The 25430-nt window shown below is 39.2% G+C and overlaps 1 protein-coding gene and 1 long non-coding RNA gene across 14 annotated transcripts in view; both read right to left on the reverse strand.

Moving 5' to 3' along the window:
- Window positions 1-25430, reverse strand: part of LOC124165240 (CLIP-associating protein 1-A) — a 383777-nt gene that overhangs the window by 345224 nt on the left and 13123 nt on the right. The gene's annotated exons all lie outside the window — the stretch shown is intronic.
- On the reverse strand, window positions 10532-12365 carry LOC124165242. The gene is made up of 3 exons (XR_006866174.1): window positions 12074-12365; window positions 11281-11378; window positions 10532-11178 (listed from the first exon to the last, which is right to left on the reverse strand). It is a non-coding gene; the product is annotated as an uncharacterized LOC124165242 (long non-coding RNA).

The following is a 25430-nucleotide window of genomic DNA, read 5'->3' on the forward strand; positions in this document are numbered from 1 at the left end:
TATTCTCAATCATACATTTAATTCTTTGGCGCGGGGTTAAGTTATGACTGACCCTTTTTTATATATATAACTGCAAAACTTGTAATCATTTTCCATTCATTTTCAATTTCCGAATATCAAATAATGATCATAATTCTTTACTTAATCAAAAACATAAAATGTAATTTAAAAAATTGTCATATTCGGCGGAAATTAAAAGTGTAAAAAAGGTAGACTATTACGGCAACGAATAAATCTGGCATGTTCCAGAACAGAGAGCAACCACTTATGCATTTATAGTAAAATAATTACCAAGGTGATGACCAAAATATATTTCACAACGTTTTCAATACTGACTAAATAGGCTGACTGAAAATGGGTAACCTGTTGCAGAAATTTCCAGCAACAAAAGTAATCCATTTAATGAGGCAATTCATACTCATTTCACTACGGTTAAAAATCTTTGAGTCAGTTTATTCCTCTTGGAATGGGTCAAAATCATCATCTCCACGACTAATTTTTAAGTACCATATTATATTCACATAAAGCATCAGAATTCTTATACGACGTTATTTACGATCCATTGCATAGGGCCGAAGTGTACATTATTTCAATCAATAGACACAATTTTATTTTCGAATTGTCAGACGCAAACGTAAACAACAATTAACTTCATAATAAGAAACCGAATAATAATATAACGATGAGCGCGCCGGTGTTTAAACTGAACGTCCACGTCCTGGCTTCTAATCCACCTTTTACCGCTGGTTTACGTATCCTCTTTTACAAATCCCTAACCTCCAAAATGTAGCCATCCATAAAAAGAGTGCGTCAGCCCTCACCCAGTTCCAAAGTTTTATATGATTCATAAGCAAAGAAATTATATAAAGCAACTGCAGCGAATTTACGACGATGAGAAACTGAATACGAAACGAGCTGAAAAAATGTGTCAAGAACCCCACCACGGGGACCCGATACCGTCGACCCCGCTACACTAAGAGGTTATGCGTTAGATCACCACAGGCCATTACAATACGTGACTTGGAATGGGCAAGATAGAACCTAAGTGTGGAAACCGGGGCAAGTACACAGTAAATGCACACGAAATAATCATTATATCCAACATAAATTGAAAAAGAATTACAAATTTACAATAATAAAGAAGCTTTTCCCAGTGAGCGCATATATATTCTCGTAACAATGAAATATTTGGGGTGCGTAGCCAAAGACAACACAGGGGATAAGGGAAGTTAAAATTCCTGGCGAAGCAGAAGTGGCGACACAAACTGTGCCCTAAAACATCTTAAAGTGACTGTAAATTATCAACTGAAAAATTAGAGAAATATTTCTTTTCATTTAGGTATATTTAATATCCAAAGGCGGATGGTCGGTTAGAAGAGTCTATAGAATATTTTAACCAGGATTAATCCACATTCGTCTGAATTTTTGCTAATTGGATAACTCAGTCAGTGATTCCACGCGAGGGTTGACGAGAGAAAGAGTTCACCCCAGACTGAGCCGCAGTCGTGTGACGTCACAATTCCGGGGCAGAGGGCCAGTTTCTTTCCCTGGACAACTTCGAGTTTCGATGGAACGATATGGGAACAAAATATAATAATTAATTGATGGAAAATATTACATTATTAACATGGAGGCTCACCCGGTATTAAGTCGTCCCGCTGGAGATACAGTTCATCGAAATCGATCGCATATGAGTTCTTATCTTGGAAAATTGCCAATTAATCCTTAATTCATGAATCAAATAGGAAAAAATAGACGCGATCAACCCAGAATACACCGACAGCGGGGGATCGGGTTGGTGTGGTGGCTAGAGTGTTGGCTTCCCACCCAGCGGGCTCGGGTTCAAATCCCGGCAGCGGCAGAGAATTTTCAAAGACTGCCCGATCCCTGCTTGAATGTTGTGTGGAGGACATTTCAAGCGCAACACTCCGTCCGTCGGATGGGACGTAAAGCCGTGGTCCCCTTGGCGCCTTTCGTTAAGAGCAGGCTAATGCCGACGCCGGGTTTCTCTCCACCCTTCCTTCCATACCCTTCCCTCATGGCGCAAATGACCTAAGCTGTCGGTCGCCTCCTCAAAATACCTACCATACACCGACAGCGTCTGAATATATGCATTCACGATAAGTGAAAAAAATACCAATAAATTAATGGAAAGTATCAAAGTAACTACAAACCTGAATGCCAACTCATGTGAACGTTCAACGTTTTTCCTAACTTGTTAAAAAAAACTATCCGCTTAAGTCCCAACTTTTGAAAGATCGTTTAGTCTGCGGACGTGCGATGGGGAATTGGGTAAGTCTCTCTCCGATGCAAGCCTCCCTTCCTCACGACGGCGAAAGGGAAAGGACTGCGAGCGACGGGGAGGAACCCTCACATAGACAGAGCATACGTTAAGGATGTACTGTAAATCCCTTCCCCATTGATCTATTAAAAACAATGTCATTTCAAAAATTGTTTGCCATCACAAACGACATACATCGTGGTTAAAATAAAAAATATGGGTACAAATATAGAGTATTAGTCAATCAGAATACATATTTGTAATTTAGCACTTCCCAGCTGCCTGAGGCGACCATGGGCCATTTTCCTGGATATGTAATTATCGTGACATGACTTGAATTACCCTATTCATTTCCTATTACCCAAAGGGTAGTGATGTGTCATACCAAAATTTAGCTAACGTCATGTTTCTTAAGGTATGACAAACATTTATCATTTTTTTGTCAAAATAAAACATATATTTAGGAAGTAATCAACATTATTTCTATTCTTAGAAAATGAATGCAATAAGAGTCTGTATAAAAATGCAGTTTTTTTTCAAAAGTGATTTCCAGAAAATATAGTAAGAATAGCATTTCGTCGAGGCCGTCCGATGATGAGATACAATTTTTTCAACTTTCGAAATCATAATGAAAATGGCATACACTTTATTTATCGAACCTTAAACAGAATTTTAAGCGGAAAGAGAACAATTCCAAGAGGAGTTAAAAATGATTACATATTTAACTATTGTTGCACTCTGAGGGGAGAATTTTCATTTTTAAACGCAGCCGCCAACAAACAAGTGAAATAGTAGCAATTAAGAATAATAACACATTAGAGGTTAACATATGGTTTCTTCATGTTTTCCCATTTTGCTCTCGTCGGTCATAATGGATCCCTTCATACTGTTGAAAACACGAGAACAATATCCTTTCAATCCTATATTTCATCGTCTCTGATAAAAACACAAATTATATTCACAACTTATCATTAAATTTAGTCTCATTTTTGATAATTAATTTAAAATTAATTAACATTTCGTCATATAAGTGTCTTCAGCGGGGATTTGTTATTGAAAGAAACTACTGAGTTTACTTTTTCCGCAGCTATTAGTATTATGGATGTATACAACCGTCAATGCTCAATATTATGACGTTCAATGGGTTATCTCGCCTATTGCGAAAACAAGGCAATAGCTACACTTAGAGTTTAACAAAAGAATATATATAAAAATCGAGGTTGAGGCAGTAGCTGAAGACGACAAAGCGGGTCGAGTGGATGTTGCCGCTTCATTGCGTACTTTCCCGCGGAGGAGCGGTCGTCTGCAGAGCGTTCACTTGCTCACGGCATTAAAACGCTTCAAATTAAGCCTTTCCGCGCGACCAAGTCGGAGAAACATGGAGGAGGGAGGAGCGAGTGACATTGCGGGGAGAGCGACGCTTCTTGGAAGCCGAAAGAACACACCCGAAGCCAAAAGAACACACCCAACGCCACAAAGAAAGGGAGGAAAGGACGTGGAGGGAGACGCGACGCGGATTTCATCTCCAGACTAACGAGTTCGAAGAAATTGATGACAGGAGTGCAGTATGTGAAAAAAAACGCCAAAGAAAACAGTCCCGAAGTCATTACTGAGGACGCAAATTATGACCTCTCCTCCATACAGGGGTAATTAAAATCAATTTAACCGCTAAAAGGCTTATAGTGATAAAAACTTGGTTTGGTAGCCGCGACAATGTTAGACTGCTGCAAAAGGTTTCCATCCGAAGCCGGTAGCTTTATCAAAAGAATATGTTCAAAAACAGGTATGGTAAAAGATTACTAAAAAAGCAGTACGGATAAAAAATATATTTACCATCGGATTACCAAATTCGAGTAACATCGTCCACCAAGATACAGAAACTAATATTCGCAATATAGCAGCTAGCTTTTTGAAAATTTTGGCAACATGCATAAAATCTACATAAAATTGCATAAAAAATATTTACATTACGGACTGAAGGCGGTAGAGTAAAATAACTGACAGCTAACATCCCGCAAAATCTAATACATGCTCCCCTCATTGCATTAAACGATTAGTTTTGAGGGAATTACAGCGTAAGACTTGTTCTCAGGCAGTATATTCTTGGTGAAGCAGCATGAGGAAGCTTTGAGCAAAGCCCAACCCAAGCCCTTTCTAAAACGCCATTCCAAAGACGCAAATTTAATCCTTTCAAAGCCCTACAGCAGGTAGAAAGGCTAGAGGTTCTGGAAATAAAATCTAAAACAAGGCAAGGTATCAGATACCTGAATACGGTCTTGAAGTGATCCCTGCATTATAGAATGATATAGACTTGGACAAACGATAATAAGAGATTTGAATACTTAGACGTGGTAATAAGGAAAATCTATCAGACATACCATAAGAAATTTTAAAGCTATTTTCAAAAGCCCCACTGAAACGAGAACGCATATTTGAAGGTACAGAATAAGATCATTTCACATAATAAATAGAATTTACAACGAGTACACCCGAAACATGGATTCATTCTCTCTAAGAACTTCCACAACAAGGAGAACATACTCCTTGCTCAGCAACAATAACAACTATCTTCTAGGAAGTAGAAAAATTCTGGAAATTTACTGGCGTAGAAGCAATTGCATCGTCGGCGATTGTGTTCACTCCAATACTTATGTTAAAACAGGGTGAACTGAGATGCATGGTTCACAGCACAAAAATATGACCTCATTCAAAACGAAATTGCCAATAAGACTACCAATGAGACTATTCCAACAATTAATTAAGTTTTAATACGGAATTTGCACGACAAAAGTATGCCAGCAAGCACGTTGATAGAAGACAAACCGGGGGAAAAAGGGTGTGAAGTCACCTGACTTGTAACATTAAGAGCATAATAATAACTCCATAATAAAAAGAGAATTTATTGTTATTGGGTATGGTGAGATGAGTGGCCAATACTAATGCCGTTAATTTAGCCAAGAATGACTTTAAAAGGCAGAAAATTGGTCAAAGTAGAACATGAGAACATTAGCTTAGCAAGAGAAAATACGAACGAGCGAAGAAATAGCTCAGGCAATTCATCACGACGGAATCCCTAGACTTGAAATCAAGTGAAGCTGAACGCACGCCTCTCGCACGAATGACAGAAAACAAGTGGAGTGTCACCATTGAAGTGAGGCACTCACCTCCCAACGATAAACCGCGGCGAAACATCTTTGAGGAGAAAGGATACAAGACAAAACTGCTTCGTAAAAATCGGAGCTTAAAGATGGCCAACAACACACCGCGGGAGAGAGTATTTTGTTTTGAAAAATGATTGTTAACACCATAGAGTTTATGTTACTATAGGAAGCTCCACTATAGAGTAGTTGCCGCGTTGCCACTGTGAAACCGGTCTCCGCGCTTTAATTCGCACTCCAACTTTATTCACTAGTGTCGCAAGGATCGGTAGCTGTCAGCGTATTTGGCTTTGAATTCCCTTCATAACTCCGTAAAAAAAAACCAAAGGTTATCGTGGCCCAGTTGCTACGGTGATGGACTCCCACGCTAAGATTCCAAGAACGAGTCTCATCTGCGGTATTCTTTTCGATATCCCTTCGTACTTTTTCTTTTACAGAAGCCTGCTTTACACAATTATTATTATGATTTTCACTGAAATTTTTACTTTTTCTGTGCGAGGATTTTTTTCTCATGCGGCTTGCGATGTTTCCCCAATTTTTCTCATAGAATTGTTTAACCTCCTTGTCGCAACGCGACGCATTTTTAAGATACACATGTACTTGGATTAGTTTTATATTGCAATACGGGTTTGTGGACTTACAATTCAAGTCTAGTTTTCGAATAGTTGGAAAAGAACCGTTGAAATCCAGATAGAGCGAGCCAGGTAGAGAATCTTCCTCCGGGGACGGTCAGCCATCTTTTCACTCAAGGAGCTGTCACTCATCTAACAAGAGGCTCCGGAGAAGCGTCTAGTTGGTAAATTTTGCTTTTTCCACCAAGAGAATTATCAATTTCAATCACCAAAGAATAGATATTTTCCGGCTATATTTTTTACTACTCCGCTGAGTGTTAAAAGTCCAACTAATAACGAAGTCAGTGTCTTATACAAAAGTGAAATAATTCAATGGAAGCTTCCGCGTGAAAAAAATGGGAAAACATCAGACGTCGTATGTGTACAAAAGCATTTCCTCTCACAGAATTAAAATTTTCAGACAAATCATGAATATAATAGTGAAAAGTAGGCTTTTGCAAAAGAAAAAGTAGAAGGAAATTATGAAAAAATACCACTAAAGGGAATGGAACATGGAACTTCGTAATGGTTTTACAGCACCGTAACCACAAGACCACATTTACAAGTACTTGCATTCCGTGTTGAAGGGAGTGAATTTCACTTGTAAATGTTTAATTATTTTTTTAACGATTAGACATGAAATTGAGCTTTATATTAATTAATTTAGAATTATCAATTAATTAATCAATTAATTGCGGAGTAGTAAAATTAAAATATTAGGTATATGAATAAATCAATGGTAAACTGTAAAAAATTCATCCAAAAAATAAATAAAATGATGCTGATTGATGGATGATTTTAGCTTTCCCGGAGAGTAATTTCAATGAAACTCACTCGGGCTGTCAACCGGGTCAGATTTGGCTCCATGTCAACACGCTTCGACAGCTTATTCGGCAATTGTCGTCAGGGAGTCAGTGACTTCTTCAATCACTCATTCCAAGATCGATAGCGGAGTAAACTGACGAAACATCCGCAAGGAGCAAAATCTGATCTGGTTGAAAGCAGGAGTGTGTTTTTTGCATGTTGTTAATCAATAGCGGTGGTAAATTGGTAAATATATACCTTGACCCACAATAGCCTTTCCGGCAGCGATAGAACGCAATAAACAAAGAACAACGCATTTAAAACGAAGGGTCGAAACGAATGCTTCCCATTCCTCCTGCAGGGCTATTCAGTAACTGTTTACGCGGTCGCGAAGACGAAAGATTTCGTGACGGGATCGCGAAAATCACATTGTTGCTATTCTGTAAGCCATTTCGAACATTCCGCCGCGTAAGTTTCGTGCTTCAGTTTACGCGACGAGAGTTGTCAACGAAAACTCAGTTTCCGCCGCGTAAACAGCAGACCGCGGTAGACGACGGGGCCACATGCTGTTAATATATGTCATGTATTTGCTTTGCCATGTAAACAGCGGTGTTCATTGTAGTTGTGGACGTAATTTCATTTCGTGCAAGTAATATTTTTGCATATTTAACTGTTAATTTCATGTATTTTAAATTATTCTTGTCTTGTATATGCTTCTCATATTCTCTTTTCGGAATACATACCTATTGGAGTTGGAGGTGTTGTTATCTGTCATTGAGGAAATGTTTTATATTTTTCATATTTATCGTTATCGCCCGCTTAATTGCATATCTCAATACTACTCTATTTATTTTCAACCGTTTATCAAAGTGAATACTTGAGTTGAAAATGTGTCGTCGCATCTTGTTTTTAAGCCGTGTTTACTAGACATTTTCCCGTCGTCTGTTTCACTATGAGTGTAGATGATGTATGAGCGTAGATGTTTTAAATGCTTTGGACTACTTTTCCCCGGGACGGTTACAAAGTTAGGAAGATATTTGCTGGTTAAGAGGAAACGTACCTATGTGTTCCATTCATGAATTTGCTGCTGCGAGTCACCTTTGTGGTGTTAGTCAGTGCTTTCCCACTTCGGAATGCAGTGTTACTCTATGAATACTAGTGTATATGCAAAAGGAGTATGTAGCAAGATTCAAGAACTTAGGATAAAGTACAAATGCTACTTTTAATATCCACTAAGAAGGTAAACAACTCGTAGTATGATCATAAGATTATTTTGTTTCTTCTGGTTTGAAAGGGCTCATGTTCAACATCAATGCTAAAATAACATGAATGAATGCTGCGCTCTACAGTCTGTATATACAGTTGTATAAGATATTTTTGGATGATGAAGTTGGAGGGACATAACTAGCAGAAAGAATGCTCCTCTGCTGATCAATATTTTTACTCAGGCTGGCGATGTATAAATATTCACAATTATTGCCATATAGTGGATGTATATTTTTTTCTCTACGTTGTGATGGCTATTGTTTTAACTAATCAAATACAAGATATTGACACTGAAAGGATATAACTGATAGGTGAATCGATTTTGTGTGTTTATATTAGGTCATTTTCGCAAATGAAATGTGCAGCTGCTGTGGCTGGAGGTTACCATGTCTAAACTGTGGATAGGTAGATGCTTGTATGACAGATAGACGTTTGTAGGCATGTTATTTATGTACATAGCATAGTGGGTACAACTTAAATTATTTTACCAAGTAGTCGTTATTGAGTATACTACTGTTTTCAGTGTTATCTGTCTTGCGACAAAAGATGACTGTAAGTATTTCTTGACATAAGAGATTTGTTTTGTTCAAAATGGTTAGTATATACTTTGGGGACATATGTCGTTTTTGTGATATCTATCATACAGGATGTTTCCTTTCGATTATGCCTATGAGTATGCATGACTATGATTATTATGGAAGAGAGAGCGAGAGTATTTATTCAATGGCCATTAATGTGATGGTCCCTATTAAATCAATCATCTTATTTGTATTGATTGTGGATAGTGGTGAGAGGATATTGTCTGAGAGACAGATCTCCCGTTTGTGCCTGCTGCAGTATCATGATGGAATGCAGTATATCAAGGAATTGACTCCCACATTCTAGCCACTCAGAACCCTAGATAAGGGTTCTGGCTTTTAAGTCTTTTATGTGAAATGACTCATAGTAACCTATGAAATAAGACAGCCAATTACTTCATAACGTGCTACAGATAGATATATTCTTCCATATAACATTTTGAGACCATTTATTGTTTCTGAGATAACAATTTTAATGTTCTCATAAGGTGAGGTGAGGCTAACCTATCTTCATTTGAATGTGTATCGTTAATTTATGTAACGATCAAATCTGATTGAAAATTAATGGTGTGAGAGCCCTAGAAATACTTAGGAGGAGGAGAGAGATGAAAGAGACAGTCTTGTGTGAGGGAACTAATGAAATTATACGACCCTTTTGTATTAACATAAGAGGTATTTCAGGGAAAATATTGGATAAAGATTTAGCTTGGAGACTAATAAATATTTTATGTCCCCCACATGATTCCAGCTCAAAGAGCTCTTGTAGTACCAATGCATTTGAAGGTATAGTACTAAACCACATCAACCACTATCCCTATAATAAGTTAGTGAAAATTGTACATGGAATACCTACCCAAATCTAGATATTTTGTGCACTGCATTTTTATGGGCATGGCAGCTACTGGTAGTGACAATAATTTGGGACTTAGCCATCCCTCTGTCAGCAGAGAAGTTGAGGGGGTTACAGAAGCATAGGATGCTCCTCCCATATTGACCAAAGATATATAATTCCCATCCAAAAAAAAAGAACTGAGTAGAGTAATATAAAATTAAGCGTGAATTGCAGCTGATGTCGATGCCCATGAATTTTTGTAACAAGTTGTGATGAGCCCATTACTGTTTACATAGCATTTTCCAACAAATTTATACATACTGTTGGAGAATAATCAAACCAACATTATAATTTATTTTAATAATTTGTCATGGATTAGACCTTGATTCTGAAAATTATTCACTTGAGTGTTTTAAAATCATCATTGCCTTATATGCCAGTCCTTTTCAAATTAATTGGTGATAATTGAAGTATTCCTACAAATAGGCCTAACACAGATAATGGGTATTTATGCATTCACAATAAGGGATCCAGTTCCTTTCATTAAATTTCCTGCATTATAATATGGCATGATGTAAGTAACGGATTAATGGAGATGTTGCTCCAGATGTTCATGAACTTTACCTAGATTGTTTCCATTAGTATGGGATCAGAAACGTAGCATTCCAAAAAAATTGGTGATAATGCCACTCTTCTATTCATATTACAAACTTTTACCAATTTACAGCTCCCCACCCCCTGTAATTAAATGATTCATATTCGCTATATCATGAAACCCATTCTACATCCACAGCTCAAGTCTCTTGTAACTACTCTCATCCCATATGCTACGTAAACCCACTCAGAAGCATATTAATAACATGCTTGTGAGCACAAGCTCTTAATCAATTTGAAATGTGTTGGTAACTGATACCACCTCCAGAACTATGGTTGCATTTCGTTATTCTTTATAGTTACTAAATAATTACAGGTAAGCTCAAAGGAAATAAAGTAAGAGAGTATCATTTCTAAGTCATTCCTATTTTATTTAATAGTAATTTGCAAGCATAATTTTTTCCAGATTATCAGTTATGTCGATACATATATGAAATCAATCAGCCATGCATAGGGAAATGAAAGGTTCTTGGGAGATTGGATATCAGTGTTCGTTGTTTGGAATAAATTTGGGAAAAGAATCATCTGGTACATAATTTAGCATACATTATATGATATTAATAATATATTGGAAGAAATGACCTTCATTTTTTAAACGTAAGCTCCTTGCATCGAAAAGAAAGAATAATATTTATATCATATATGTATGCTTATGCACTGAATATATAAAAAACAGTGTAATGAATGATAGGAGGCTTAGGTAACCCACACCACCACTGACCCCTGACTGGAATACTATGTGGCAGGCCAAGTACCCCTGAAACTTATTAAACTGAAGCCCATGTGCGGGTTATGAAGTCTATTGAGAGGTGCATGGGGGTTCTTAACTCTAGGTTCAGATGATTGCTGAGACATTGAGTGCTGGAGTGTACACCAATAAAATCAGGATTGATAGTTAATTCTTGTGTTGTACTTCATAATATGTGTGTAGGGGCTGGTTTTCCCTTCCCAGATGAGGCTGATTATTATGGAGATCCCAGCTCTTGCAGAGTCCCTAATTAATGGAAGAGGCATATTAAACAAGGCCAGAACTATTAGACAAGCGATTATTAACAGGTTACCTAATGCATTGGTAAATTACAAATAGATACACTACCATTGCTTTTGTTGGTGGTCAAACTACGGATTTCCGCCTTAAAATTAATCATGGGATCCTTCATAGACGGTATTTGCCACCAACCTCACCAGAATGGTCTAAAATGAGAAAAGAAATATTACGAATAGGTCATGTTTCATCCATTATTTTTTTATGCCTTTTTCTGTTACTTGCATAAGACATAATTTCTTCCACTGGGTAGAAATTTCCCTTACTGTTTGGGTCTCTTAACCTTCTTGATTGTGAGGTACTGCAGGGTAAAAGTAGAAGACTCATCACTATAGTCATTGTGAACATTGAAGTCAGGGCTGCAACGTAATGATAGGCAGTCCGTTGTAAATAGATTCTTATTTTTATCTATTTTGAGGGGTTTAGTTCTTCACCTTATTTTCCGTCTTCTTAGCACCCTGTTACCAGCTCTTATCCCGTAAAGTTATCCTTTCTTATCTACAGTCTTCCAATAATTAAGCCAACTATTCTTAGGACATCGCTGGCTGTTGATAATAATTTTCAAAACATTTTACCACACTCATGAGGACCGTTTACATTACTATTTTCATTGCCTATAACTAATTATCTGGCCAATTCTGCGAGAAACGATATGACGAAACTGACTACATCAATTCAAACATTTGTATTATCATTAAAATAGGTCCATCAAAGCAAAGGCATCAGCAAATCTGGCATGAGCAAAGGCATAATAACGCCAAATTCCTCTCATTTACAAGTTTTTATCCCAATTACTCACTGTAATCTTTGGTTTCAATCGCATACACATTTCCAACGCACTCACCTTCAACATTAATATACACGTTGAGCTCTCACTTATATTTAAAAGTGTACAACATACTTTTCATTAATCAACGTTATAATTCACAATAACATTGCACTTACCAGCCGAATCTCGCTCTATTTTTGTTTGTCGAGGACAATTGCATGCCGATTTTCTCTGATTGGCTCGCAGTGACGTATTGCAGGAAAACTTCGGGTATCTTCGTCTTCCCCCACTACCGCGGAGGGGAGGCACGAAAATGTTTTCGTGAAGCCTACTGAATAGCAAATTACGCGTCTTCGAATGTTTACGCGGCGTAACCACGTAAACGGAATCTTTCGTCTTCGCGACCGCGTAAAGAGTTACTGAATAGCCCTGCTGATTTCCAACAACTCGGCCCACTTTTTACCGCCCGTCCCACAAATTACCGGAATGGGAGTAACAACGAAATGCACTCCACCGAATCCAAATTTAAACCCGAGAGAAAATTGAAGCAACTCGGAAACTCTTTCCAAAAAAGTCCAAGCGAATGCCTTCCAATGCACTCTGCAGTGCTTGTGCCTACTTGATGCAATGAACAATGCCATGCAAATACGATGTTACATCTAATTATAAACTGAAGAGATGAAAAAAATCAAGAAGGGAATGATAAAATATATAATGTTATGAAATTAATCTTCACATTCCTCTGAAAGTACCTAATTTCATACCATTATAAGGAGTAATATAATAGCAAATAAGGTAACGCAGTATATGCAGGACATCAGCATCCTACCGCCAGTTCTTATACTTCTTACAGGGCTTATCATCTATGTTGCACCTTCGGCATGTAACATAAATGAACTGTTTTTAGATTTAAAAATGGACTGTATTTATTTGTTTGATTTCGTCGTTACAGAGTGTTTTTGAAACTTTCGTATGCTGTGGAACAAGCACCTTCCACCGACCGTCGCTCTCTTGTGACTGCCTGCGCAGTCGTTCCTTTCATCACTGTCTCCTCTCCCTTCCCCTCCCGAGGCACTCCTTACAATACAATCCCCTGCCCGGGCACCCCAAACGGGGTCCATCCCCTTCTGGGGCACCACTCAGTCACTCATGTCCATTTTCCTCCATTTCATTGCCGTAACAATCTATCTTTAATCAGCCTTCATTCCTTTCTCATTTTCGGCATACGGTATCACCACGTCCATTTCATCATAAAGCCTGTCTCTTCTTTCCTATTTTTTCATTTACATATCAGTTTTCCCTTCCATCACAGCCAACTAAATACCCACGCACCTTAGGCCCAAACAGTTTCTCACTCCTCTTCATTTAACTAATTGTTAGTAATTACCGCCGCTCATCTACTACGTCTAGCACTGCATTACTTCTGTTCGTCTCCATCCATCTAACCATTCCATCCTCCTCCGTACCAGCTTTCCAAAGCCTTTATTCCATTATTGCCCTCCATCCTCACGGTCCAAGTATTCACAGACATCACACTTAATTTCAGCCACTTAACTACTTCTCACTTTAAGCAAGCAAAGAAAAAAATGTACCTGGATAAAGAAAGAAACCAGGTATATAGCGAATCTTACGAATGGGAAGACTACAACAACTCTGACTTCAAAGCGTCCCGTTCCCTACAATTTGAAAGAGAAAGAGGTGTGGCGCGCAGTGGCGCCCATGGGTCAAAAACACGTAGTAGCAGCATTTCAGAAAAAAAATTCCGCACGTAAAAATACTACACGCAATCGAAAATTATTATTTGACGTCAATGCAGACAAGAAGACTCATTCAGTCAAAATAATTAGGCTATGTAATAAACCCTAAAATGGATTAAATGCAGCTACTTCTACGACGCTTGAAGTCACATCATGCACTACGGGAAGACGTATTTACTGGGACGGTAGTCCTAGTGGAAAACGTGGGCAGTGTCGCACTGAAGCTACGGGGAAGATAGGGACTGCTAAGCGATGACAGAAGAGAGACTGGTTGATGGCTTAGAGGCACAGGTGCTCGAGAGAGGGATGGGCATCGAGGTATGAAAGGACAATTTAAAAAAAAGGACGCGGGCAAAAGCATTCGAAGAGCGTCCGAAGGTTAACAGATTGCAGAAGGAACGAGGATAAAACAGCCCGAGGTGTTCGTTGGCATCCACGGGATATTTTTAACACGGTTATAAATCTACTCCAGGAAAAAGCAAAAAATAAACACGCAGAGAGATGAGCCACAATCGACGGAATAACCTTCAACCCTAATGCATCTGGATTGCAGCATGGAAATCAAGCACACAAGAAGAAATCAAAATATCCTTCTCTCTGACAACAAAGAGCTCGTCCTGCCTCCATAAGGTTCGAAAGCTTATTAAATACACGCGGAGCCATTCTATTCCGATAGGATTATGATTTCATGTAAATTATCGGAGTCAGCTTTTAATGAATGAAAATAAGTAAGGAATAATCATCATCTTGATTCGTATTCCTAACTGTGGAGCCCATTAATATGAGGAATAGGAAGTGAGAACGGAAAGTCAGCCCGCGTTGGCTTCCTAACTTCCTAGGCTAGGATTATCTCGAGAAAAAATAGGCTAGGATTATCTCGAGAAAAAAGCAGAATTTTATAAGCATACAACAATAGTTTCTTAGCAATCCAACTCCAAATAATCTTCCCTTGACCATAATAGCGTAAATATTTTCGGTTGAGGATTACCTCCAAAGGTGCTAAACCGACAAGAGAATGAGCGTAGTTATGAGCAGGATGCCATTTAAAAGCCTTGATGGAGGGTTGATGACCTCACTAGAGTCACGATACCCTTGACCACTCGGTGTGGACTACGGTGACATCACCACGAAAAAAATGGACACCGAGAACAAAGAAATGACTATACATTCATCACCTCGGCGGTTATTTAATACATTCAAAACGCTTAGTCACAGTCACCCAAACAAAAAATGCAATAAAATGCAAAAAAAAAATTATCGGAGTAAAAATCACACGGGACGCAAAGGCATTTAAATCCTTGGGAGACCTCCTTGGATACGGTTGTTTGGATGACTTTTGCCGAAATAACACCCGCTTTCCCACTGACGAGAATGACAAAAAAATTCAAGAATTTCACCTCCTCATACACACCGCTATCAAAAGAAATAACGCCAGGAAATACACTTTAAACTATAAAAAGGCTTAGTTCCACGAGCGCTGTCTGCTTTAAGAGTACAATACATGAAGATATCTTCAATGATATCATCAAACCCAAATAGCATTCTTGTTTTGTTCATCTCCAGATGATATCTTCTAGAAATAAAAACTCCTTTTTCTTGACAAAAAAATATGAATCTACACCAATGCAAGCGAAGTACTCCGTCGATCTCATATAATACCGATTTTCGACTACCAAATTAGAGGAACAAACCATTCAAAGGATGAAGTAGGCAGACGATGCGTACTTCAACAATTTAATACAAAAGAATCCTAATTAAGCTCACAGATGGCTACGAACTAACATATGCTGATTCCAAAACAAAGAGCAAAATGTTTCATTGCGAGACAAGACAACGGTCGTGCTACCCCTAACTCAAATAAAATTTCAGATGTAATATCGTTATAAAGGAATCACTAAACGAATATTCCAGTCTCGGAGAATAAGTGTAAACATGCCATAACGCATTTAAACTAAGATTTTTGCTCATTTCATGGAACGCCAATTTTTATTTAACTAATCCTAACACAAAGTTGACAAATTCCACCCACAAACATGTTAACAGAATAGCAGTATGAAAGTATTAATTATTTTCTGAAGTACGACAGCGATAAAACAGCATATATTAATGGACACTTCAAGACCACCATCCTCCTTTAGCTTTGTTCTTTACATTATATTCGGCGTAAACATTGAGAGCGAATCTCACCTTTACGGAAGCTTATAGGTGGCATTAAACCCAATAGAGAAAAGATCGACACAATAGAAGTAAATATCCTGAATAAAAAGGTTTGCTGTACTGAGTAAGATAACAAAGTATCAAGCTATTCCTAACTGACACCGAAATACTGTAAAATGAAGGTTTTCAACTTTATTCCCTAATCTTTCAAACCTGGCATCTCTTACGGAACATTTTCCTGGCGCGAACAACTGATTCTACCAAATAATATACGTTTACATTATCAAATTATTACACATCAATATAAAAGCGTCATTCATGGAACTCCACTGAATAAACAATCGATTATATTTATAGACGTGCGGGAGTCCAAAGGGAAAGAACTGCCTAAGGGAATCGCATTTCATTTCTCAAAGAGATTTTATTACGACCCGGCATGTGTGCCGTTCATCATTCCACGCAAATGAGACGACTTTCTTCGACCCGCGGATGCTGGTCCTCGCGACTGCACTTGAAAGGTTACCGAACCAACAGCACCGAGCGAAATTTTCACCTGCCGCACGTAATCTGCCAGAAAACCAAAAGAAGCGGTGAACGAGGCCAAACGGCGGAGGGAAGCCAAGAGGGGAGGATCGGGAGGGATCGAGAAGTTGAGGATGGACCATCAACACGAACACGCACTCAGCGAAACAGGGGAGACCAAACACACTGGCATTCGAATAACACTTTTAACACAGGGCCGTACAAGCAATATGCAAGTTGATTGAGAGGTCGCAGCGAACAGAAGACCGTGTATTAATGATACCATCCATAGTCTAACGACCGACAACAAGCGACACGGAGGGTAAAAGAACGGAAATAGAAGAATGGCATGCATTGAACAGAGGAAAATATGAGTGAAATAAGCAAGACGCAAATCATTTCCCCATCGCGTAAAATAAAATCAATAAAACCGGTTACACTCACTTGCGTTGGTTTGCAATCGTATGGTAGGGTGCGAAAAATCCAGAGAGGAAAAATCAATCGCCTTGACCGGGATTCGAACCAGGAATTTTTCGCACAATTTGTGCATTGCGGGTGACTCCGTAAAAGTTATCACCGTGGCTAACCCCGGTATACTTAAATACGTATGGTAGGGTTTATCCCGATAAAATGGAAAACAAGAAGTGTAGATAATAAAAAGTTTCTCATATCTTGACATAGAAATAATAACATTGCAAAGCAACGCACTATGCATGATACATCAGCTAACCACGCATATAATTTAAAAACAATTCTACGGAAGTGCACTTAAGAGTACATTCAAATAAGATTAAACATGAGTTTTTTAAGACTATAACGCAAAATACGAAGCATGAGGCACCGTACGTGAAAGAGTAGAACTATTTATTAAATAGGAAAGCTTTTTGGTGACATGCATTACTTTAAATATTTACTTCGCACTTGGCTTCAAAGGTACACCATGTACATTAACATTACCCGTAGCCTTCCAAGTACTCTGAGGTTTTAATGGCGGTATTCCAGACGACTCGCAGCTAAGCTTAAAGCAACCGAGTGCGTCCACCGGGTTGCGTATGCTTGGCCGACCTCTAGATATAAAGGTTAGCTATCATACTTGTAAGTAAACTCATCGAAAAAGCAGACTTGGATAAAAGCAACGGTATTCCAAGGTGGTATGGGTGCCTTGGTTAAGAAGGTGGAAAATAAAAGAATGCTAAAATCGGGGAAGGGCAACTTAACTACAAGAAAAGATGGAACGAAATAAGTCGCAAAGCCAGGAAATCGAGAGAAATGTGGATGAAAAATACCGAAGAAGATCCATTAAAACAAAAAAAGCAGGCAATTTTTGGATTGATGCCTGTTGATGAACCCCCCCAAAGGAGAGATGAACACCACTGCTTTATTCGCGTTCCCGACTCTTATGTGAGCCCGCCCTAGGGGACATTCGTCAGTCGCTCAGCACGACTTGGTCGCCTCTTCTGAATTCGCCCCACGTCCGGGGTCCTCTCTCTTTGCCGCTCCCGCGACTTGCTTGCTTGCTGCACTCCCCCTTTTAAGCCTCCTCACCCCTTCCCTCTCCCCCTCCGCCCAAACCTACCGCACTCGAGCATTCCCGAGGATCACGTCACGGCCAAGTCTTTTCGCGCGACGCGTACAATCGCAGGAAGGAAGGCCCGCCCGCCCGCCCCCACCTCCCCTCATCATTCCTCCCTACATACATACATACGAACACATCGTCTCGTCCTGTCCTCCGCAGCGCTCTACCCGGCGCCTGGCACTTACCTCGTCCCGCCTTTCCAATCTTTCAACACAAATCATCCCGTTTTCGGGAGTGGCGGTGAGCATGGCCGAGGAGATCGAACACCTGACATGATAAAGAAGTTAAGCCACGAGTAGGAAACTTTAACTTGAGGCACGAGGTTTTCTCGACAGATTTTTCACTGGAATTTATTGAAAACATTAAGATTATTTAGCTAAATATAGCTCAAACTTTATACTTCACGACCCCTTATTATATATATATTTTTTTTTGTCACGAGATGTGGGTCTAAATATAGCGCTAATAAAAATAGTAATTAATATAATTAATTTTCCAAAGCTATATGAAACCCAATAATCTTGATTCACGACAATATAATTTGATTATCCACATTGTTCACCGAGTAGCAATTAAAAATTCCCCGAGACCACTAGGTTTTCCAAGGACTTTGCTATTTCCACCGATGCGGTAACAAAACATAAGATTTTTGGGAAAAATATTGCTCATGATCCTTCGATATTGAAAACAAATCTATGAGTACACCAATAACTTTAAGTCTGAATTTCTGTGATAGAGTGGGAATATTTTCGAAACTCGCTCAATCTCATTCCCTAAAACTTGCATTTACAATTCTGAAAACAAGTCGCTGAAAAAAAAAAGGAGAACTCGCACTCGGTCAGGTTCAACTCTTGACGGTTATGACAAATGAGAACGAGCAAACTCATTGAACTGATAAGGTTTTATGTCCGCAAACCCGTAATGAAGCACACAAGAGCGATATCATACAACCATTCATCAAAGAAGATAGAGACGAAAAATCAACCCACGGTCGACGTTAAAGCCCGACATGACTCGGTATACTAAAATAACGCTTCGGTTACGAGCTTATGTCGAGACTCCGTGATGCGTAAGAGATATATATATATCTCCCACTTTTCGTAAATAATGTAAAATATTAACTGTTTCCGCTTATGTACGTTGTTGCTTACGTTTTAAGTGACGTCTGTCCAATTTCAAAAGATAATTCAGGCCGCAATTCATGCTGAAAAGCTAATAGCTGTTTTCGCTAACAACAATTTACCACTGATGGGTAACTATTGCGATAATCACATATAACCACCTCAATTTAGCTTTAATAATACCTCGATTTCCTTGTAACTCAGAAAACAGAATGGTCTCCGAAAAGACTATTAAGTGGTGAAAAACAAAATATCAGTACATTTCTAACTTATTCTTCGACATCCTCACTGAGTAGGTATATTTAATCATTCAATGATCCATTCAAAAATCACTCCACATTTTGCACTGTCAAATGACAAGGTTTAAATCTTCAAAACTTCGCTTTCCATTTTATTCATCAAGCAAGTCTTCAATCTAGATTTTTTTTACTAAATTTCAAAAAGTTTTACACTAAAACAAGATGGCGAATAATACAATATAATTTGCTTAGAGAATGCACGAATAAAACACCCCGATCTGCGCACATCTGATTACACGAAACAGCGAACGGCAATTGTACGATGCGACCAAAGAAGAGCTTCGGTGGGTGCAGCGAACCTATTTCCAACTCTCGCAATCAGAGGAGTCGTTCACTTTTAACTCCTGGCACACTTCAACACGGCTAGAAGGGAGGGAGAGAGAGAGCTCAAAGGGACGTTATTCTAAAAACGAACGAAGAATCGAACAACATGAGTCAATGGCTTTTATTTCCGTCATCCTGTCTCAGTTTGAAGATCTGGCGACCAAGCGAACATGTATGAGTTCTTGTTAAAGTCATAAATTCCACTTGATTAAACTGCAGCAGAAATACTTAAGTGTGAATAGGAGAAACCATGGATACAAAGTCTCGTTGAGCTTAAACCAAAAAGTTGAATGAAATAATCTTTCTCCCGACAAAACACTAGAATGAGCCATAATATGAAGGCAGAAAAGCACGCGGGTAAAGTACCCGCTGTCACGGCAATTTCAAAGCAATAACACGACCTAGGTGCCACTTCATAAATGTGGAGTGCGCTCGCATTTGATGGTGAAGCATTGTACGTATGACTCTAGTACAAATAAGGCACACCAATGACGAAGCCATATTTTTTTATAATGAATTAATCAATCTAATGTTGAACAATACCTGTCATTGACCAACCCAACAAAAATTTGATACGTCACCACCACCAAATTTCATTATCTGAAAACGAACTTAAAAATATAAATAACCCAATCATCAACGCAGATGATTAAACAGCAGTGAATAGCGGTAAAATATAACTTGAAACTATTCAGGAAGACAAATGTATCCCTCTCTCCATGGCCAAAGAAAATGTTCTCTTCCTCCCCTTCAAGGTGGCTCACGTTATGAGCTCAATCTCACAATCCGTGAAAACCACTTTAAGATCGTCCCTCATCAGTCAGCCCACAAAATGCGGGCGCAGAGAATTACATAACACGACAAACATTTCGACAAGAAATGGCATCGTCTGAGTAAACACATCCCCAAGACCCAAGCCGCTAATCTTTAGAGGCCTTCGTTTTTTTTGCGCGAACTCCCTACTCCCCACAACTCGCAGTCACACGTTTTCTCCTAAAGAAGACGAGAGAGGGAAAATTCGAGCGATACCGAGTCGCTATCAAGACAAATGAACCGCAGTAGCTTCCATAGCATCACAAACATAATATGAAGTGATCACATTGAAACGGAAACAAATATATTGAGATCAGGAACTGGAGAAACAAGACTAAAAATGCTGGAAATGAGAAGAAGCGATTGCGATATGCCCAGGGCGAATACTCGAACATTTCATTTCGTTAGAAATTATAAATAATTACACTGCGATGACCACTACAAAAGCCTAAGAGGCAGGTGACTAACGAAAATTTAAAACTCACAAGGGAAAAAACAATCCATTGTTTAACAACGCTGAAAATGCGAACCTGTCTACAATGTGATTTTATAGCGCAATGAATTTTAAGAATGCAAAAAAAATCCTACAATACTTGAAATAATTATTCACAAATGACACAAACAGTTAAAAACCGGCACAGAAATACAGAGTTCTACCACACGAACTGCAAGAATCTAGAAACTCAGTAGACGGAATCACAACTTGAAGCAAAATACTGAAACACCCGAAGGACCTTCGCAAGTCGCCCTCTTCAACACACGACACCCTTACGTAAAAACGTTTCGTGACCACTGCGGACACCTGTTGCAGCCCCAGGAGAGAAGTGGTGAAGACTCACGAACTGGCAGAGTGTGTGTAACGCGTGCGTACTTGCATGAGGAGGGCACTGTGAAGTGCACAGCGGCGAGGAAAGTAGACACATACGAACAGTGGAGGCCTCTCTCCTTTTACGCTTTCGCGGTCGATGAACCTCCTGCTCCCGCAGCGAGAAGGCAAGCGCGCTGCAGCCGTGAAGCACGGCCCTGATATGTACTTGAAAAGCACTTCCGAATCCTAGCACACCAAGTAGCGTTTTCGACAACGCACACCATTCGCGCGGTTGCTCCGCCGTGTTTCCAGGTCTTGGTCGTGCCTTACACGCAACGATCGATGTCCACTGAGTTCCCATGGTTTCTACACCATGGGATCAAAGCCTTTGGTCACTCTTAAAAAAAAAAAAAAAAAAAAACTTGAATTTCCTCTGGTTCAAAACAGACAGAGGAAATATAAGTATATGACAATTCCAAAGGAGGCACTTTTTACAGTTATTAAAAAAATTAACTCTTTCCTTTTGATTTTTATAAATACATAAGGAAAAACATTGTGACTAAGATATTTTACTGTTTATCTAACTGCCTAATAGTACTAACTCAAGTGGTCGAACGCATGCGATTTATCACATCACAATACGTAGCAATTTAAGAACTATCTCATTCTGAAACCACTTCCACGCGATCTGACAGCTATTCGTATGATAAATGGTATTTTTCACAGAATCATAACACATAAGAAGTTTTGCAGCACGGTTTATGGTTTACGTAGTGCGTCTAAGAGCCGGTAAGTGTTATAAGGACACCAAAAACTAGCCTAACTGAAGTGAGGCGAGAGGGCTAATTAAAACTGTAATTTCAAGAGCAAGTTTACTATGAGGCCTGAGGTAGAGCTGGATAGCAGAAAATATCGAGGAAACGACTCTGAGATGGGATCGACAGAGCCATTCGTTCGTTAAGGTACGTTAGGATAGAAAAGAGGAGAGCAGACAGATGGTGACAGAACTGGCAAGCTCTCAACCACAGGTGGGTGCCATTGGATACATGTATACAGCAACGGATTGCAGCCACTTGATTATTCTCCATAAATAATTACATACTCGCCGGGATGTTCGAAAAATGAATTTACGATAATTACGTTTTTAAATAATTGATAACTTAGCGGAGGCGATCGACAGGTTATTTCATCAGCAAAAGAAAAGTGAAAAGGGTTGCCACTTGTCTGCATTTGCCTCCTCTTATCGAAAGGTACTGAGGGGACTACGACTCAACGCCCCTCCTGAAGTACTGCACCACATATCACCTAAACAGCAATCTGAACAATCTGGACTGGACTGGTAGAAACTTCGGAATTAAAAGCCCTGACCCTCGAGGAATCAATATTAACGTTCAATGAGGTCGTTTCGTGAATCTTCAACCTAAAAAATATACTATAAGCATTTATTACTTAAAATAAACTTCTTTTCGTCGAAGACGACAACCATTACGGTTGAAAAGGAAAGTTTGGAATGGCTGATTACATAGTTCTTATAATTTTAGGTTAATATGCCTCCCCGCTAATTGACATGATCGTAGCATCGGCATTTTCAGCTAGTTTCAAAGTTTTTTTATTTAACGGTTCATCGTCCAAAAACTCGAGTAACTAACTTGAGATCATTTCATGCTAACAATCAGAATTACTTCGTTTTAAAAGCCTGTATAAAAATGTGTAAATTTTCCAATGCAATTTCCATACACTACAGCACCGAAAGCCTACTTTTGTTAGCGATTGTGCTGAAGAAGAGGCCCACCTTAACAACAAGGAGCTTTGTTGTTCCCTGCAGTGAGGGCGTGGTTCAGCGACATTGCCAATTCGAGACTAAATAATTTTCGGCTCCAGAATGGTAAGATTTTTCGATCCAGGACTGTACAAGATTAAGATACAAGATAATTATTTATCTTAATATTCATTCATAACATGGGAAAATAGCATCCTAAGTCAAAACCTGACAAATAAATATCAATTTCCTTCCTTTGACGAAAGGTATGTGTGATGGAGTGTCTTGACTCCACCGCGGAGTTACTGGAAAACGCCTTTCGGCGGGCTTACAGAGGGAGCAGCAGGTAATATGAGAAGATAGACGCAATGCGAGCATTCTGGGCAGGTGAGGGGGATACTGCCCGAAATGGATCGATCGATCTCTTAAGTTGCTAATCACTCGAGAATACAAAGGCTCCACAGAAACTCGATCGCATAAAAAAACGTTCCCCACACGCGAGTTCACTGAACAGGTGCCGTCAACCCCGATGCGTCCAGAGGTTGGGTCGATACAGAAACCCCCTTTGTCGCACTCCCCCGGTCCGGTTTAAACTTCTGAAAAAAATGGTACAAAGGATGCTACCACAAAGGGGCTTCTGCAGCCTTCAGGAAATACGGTGGACAGATAAAGAGAGAGAAAGATGGTTTCTTCTCCCGAGCAGAGCCTGAAAACTGAGGCCTTGGTCAAGAAAGCAGGCAAACAGCAAATTTCCACCCAAAGATAACCAAACCCTTGCATAGTAAAATACCAAACCTTCCTAGAACTACACAGGGCGTAAGTATACTTGGAATAGCAGGTAAATAGTGTAATATTTTAAAACGGGAAATGTAAACCTCGCATTTCGGACCAGGATCATGCATTTTAAAACTGATCAAAATGCCCAGTAAGAACAATGTATCCGTACAAGAACACCAGTTCCCACCCATTCCTAGATACGATGCATCGCCGAACATGGCATCAGCCTAGGAGTGATCCTCCTATTCAACGACGCGTCGTCGTCGTCGCGACGTAATTACTTCTGTGTCATCCAGCAAGTAGGAAGATCAAATAAATGTGAATCTTAAAACAATAATTTAATAAATAATCAATAGGTAATTTAGGATTTGCTATCAAGATAGGTATCTGCATATTCAACCCAACAGTTAGTAATTTACAAACTTTGTAAGCATAAAATCCTGTCAGCATCCATTGAATTTCGCGCAAATTGCCCAAAGTCTAGGCTCCATTCGTCCTGATATTTCGTAAACAGTTGGCAATCAGTTACATAGGATATTTTCCAGAATAATTAGGTAGGTACCGAAAATATTACAGTTGGCAGTCTAATTTATATTAATTCGAGAACTTTGAATTGAACTTACCTGCGCACCAACAAAATATAATTATCAAAAGAGTGGAAAAAAACTGAGATATGAAATGTCTCACACAATTCAAGGAATAAAATGGCAGAACAAAACCACGCGCGTAACAAAGATTATGTATAATGAATTGATCATACCCTGCAAAACGGAGTAAATATATAAATATTTAGATTTTAAATTATTATTCCAGCTGTGAACACATAGGGATCTAATTCGTGCCCAGATCGAGGGAAATGACTTTTTTTTAAGCAGCACGCTCGTCGGAATAATTGACAGCAAAAATATTTCATAAATTCTCCAGTACTGCTGGCATCAGAGATAATTTTTTGTCACTAAAGCTGCTGGACTTATCAATGATTTGGAGACCCTTAGGATAAACACGAGTTTTAGAATGATTCGTTGATAAGTATCATTGCAAAAAAATTATCATCGAACTCGAACAAAACTTAAGCGGTCCATATTAATCCACCGATAGAAAAGCAAGCATCATCGCCTCCGATATGGCACACGTAGTGGAAGAGAGAGCGGGAATTGAGGAGCGGTTAAGGCATTGGCCTACTCTCGGATCAAGGTAATGACGTTGACGAACAACTTCTCGAAAGCTTTTCCGAAGGACGCTGTGCAAGCGATTCCATATATCCACACGCAAACCGGCACAATGACTCGAAAGAAATACACTGAGCGACCATGCCGATGGGTACAGATACAGAGGGTAGTGAAGTAATCACTAAAAGCGGTCAGTCTATAACAAATGTTCCAAGAACATATGGCTTTAACTCGATTATAAATGTTGGTCTTCACTATGCTGTGTATCCTTCCGCAGGCGATCGGCCTATTTCGTGACGGCAGATTATACAATGTATTCAGCATTTCAAACTATAAAACGGTTAAAGACA

The sequence above is a fragment of the Ischnura elegans genome, chromosome 9 (genome assembly GCF_921293095.1).
Source record: "Ischnura elegans chromosome 9, ioIscEleg1.1, whole genome shotgun sequence".
Taxonomy (NCBI): domain Eukaryota; kingdom Metazoa; phylum Arthropoda; class Insecta; order Odonata; family Coenagrionidae; genus Ischnura; species Ischnura elegans.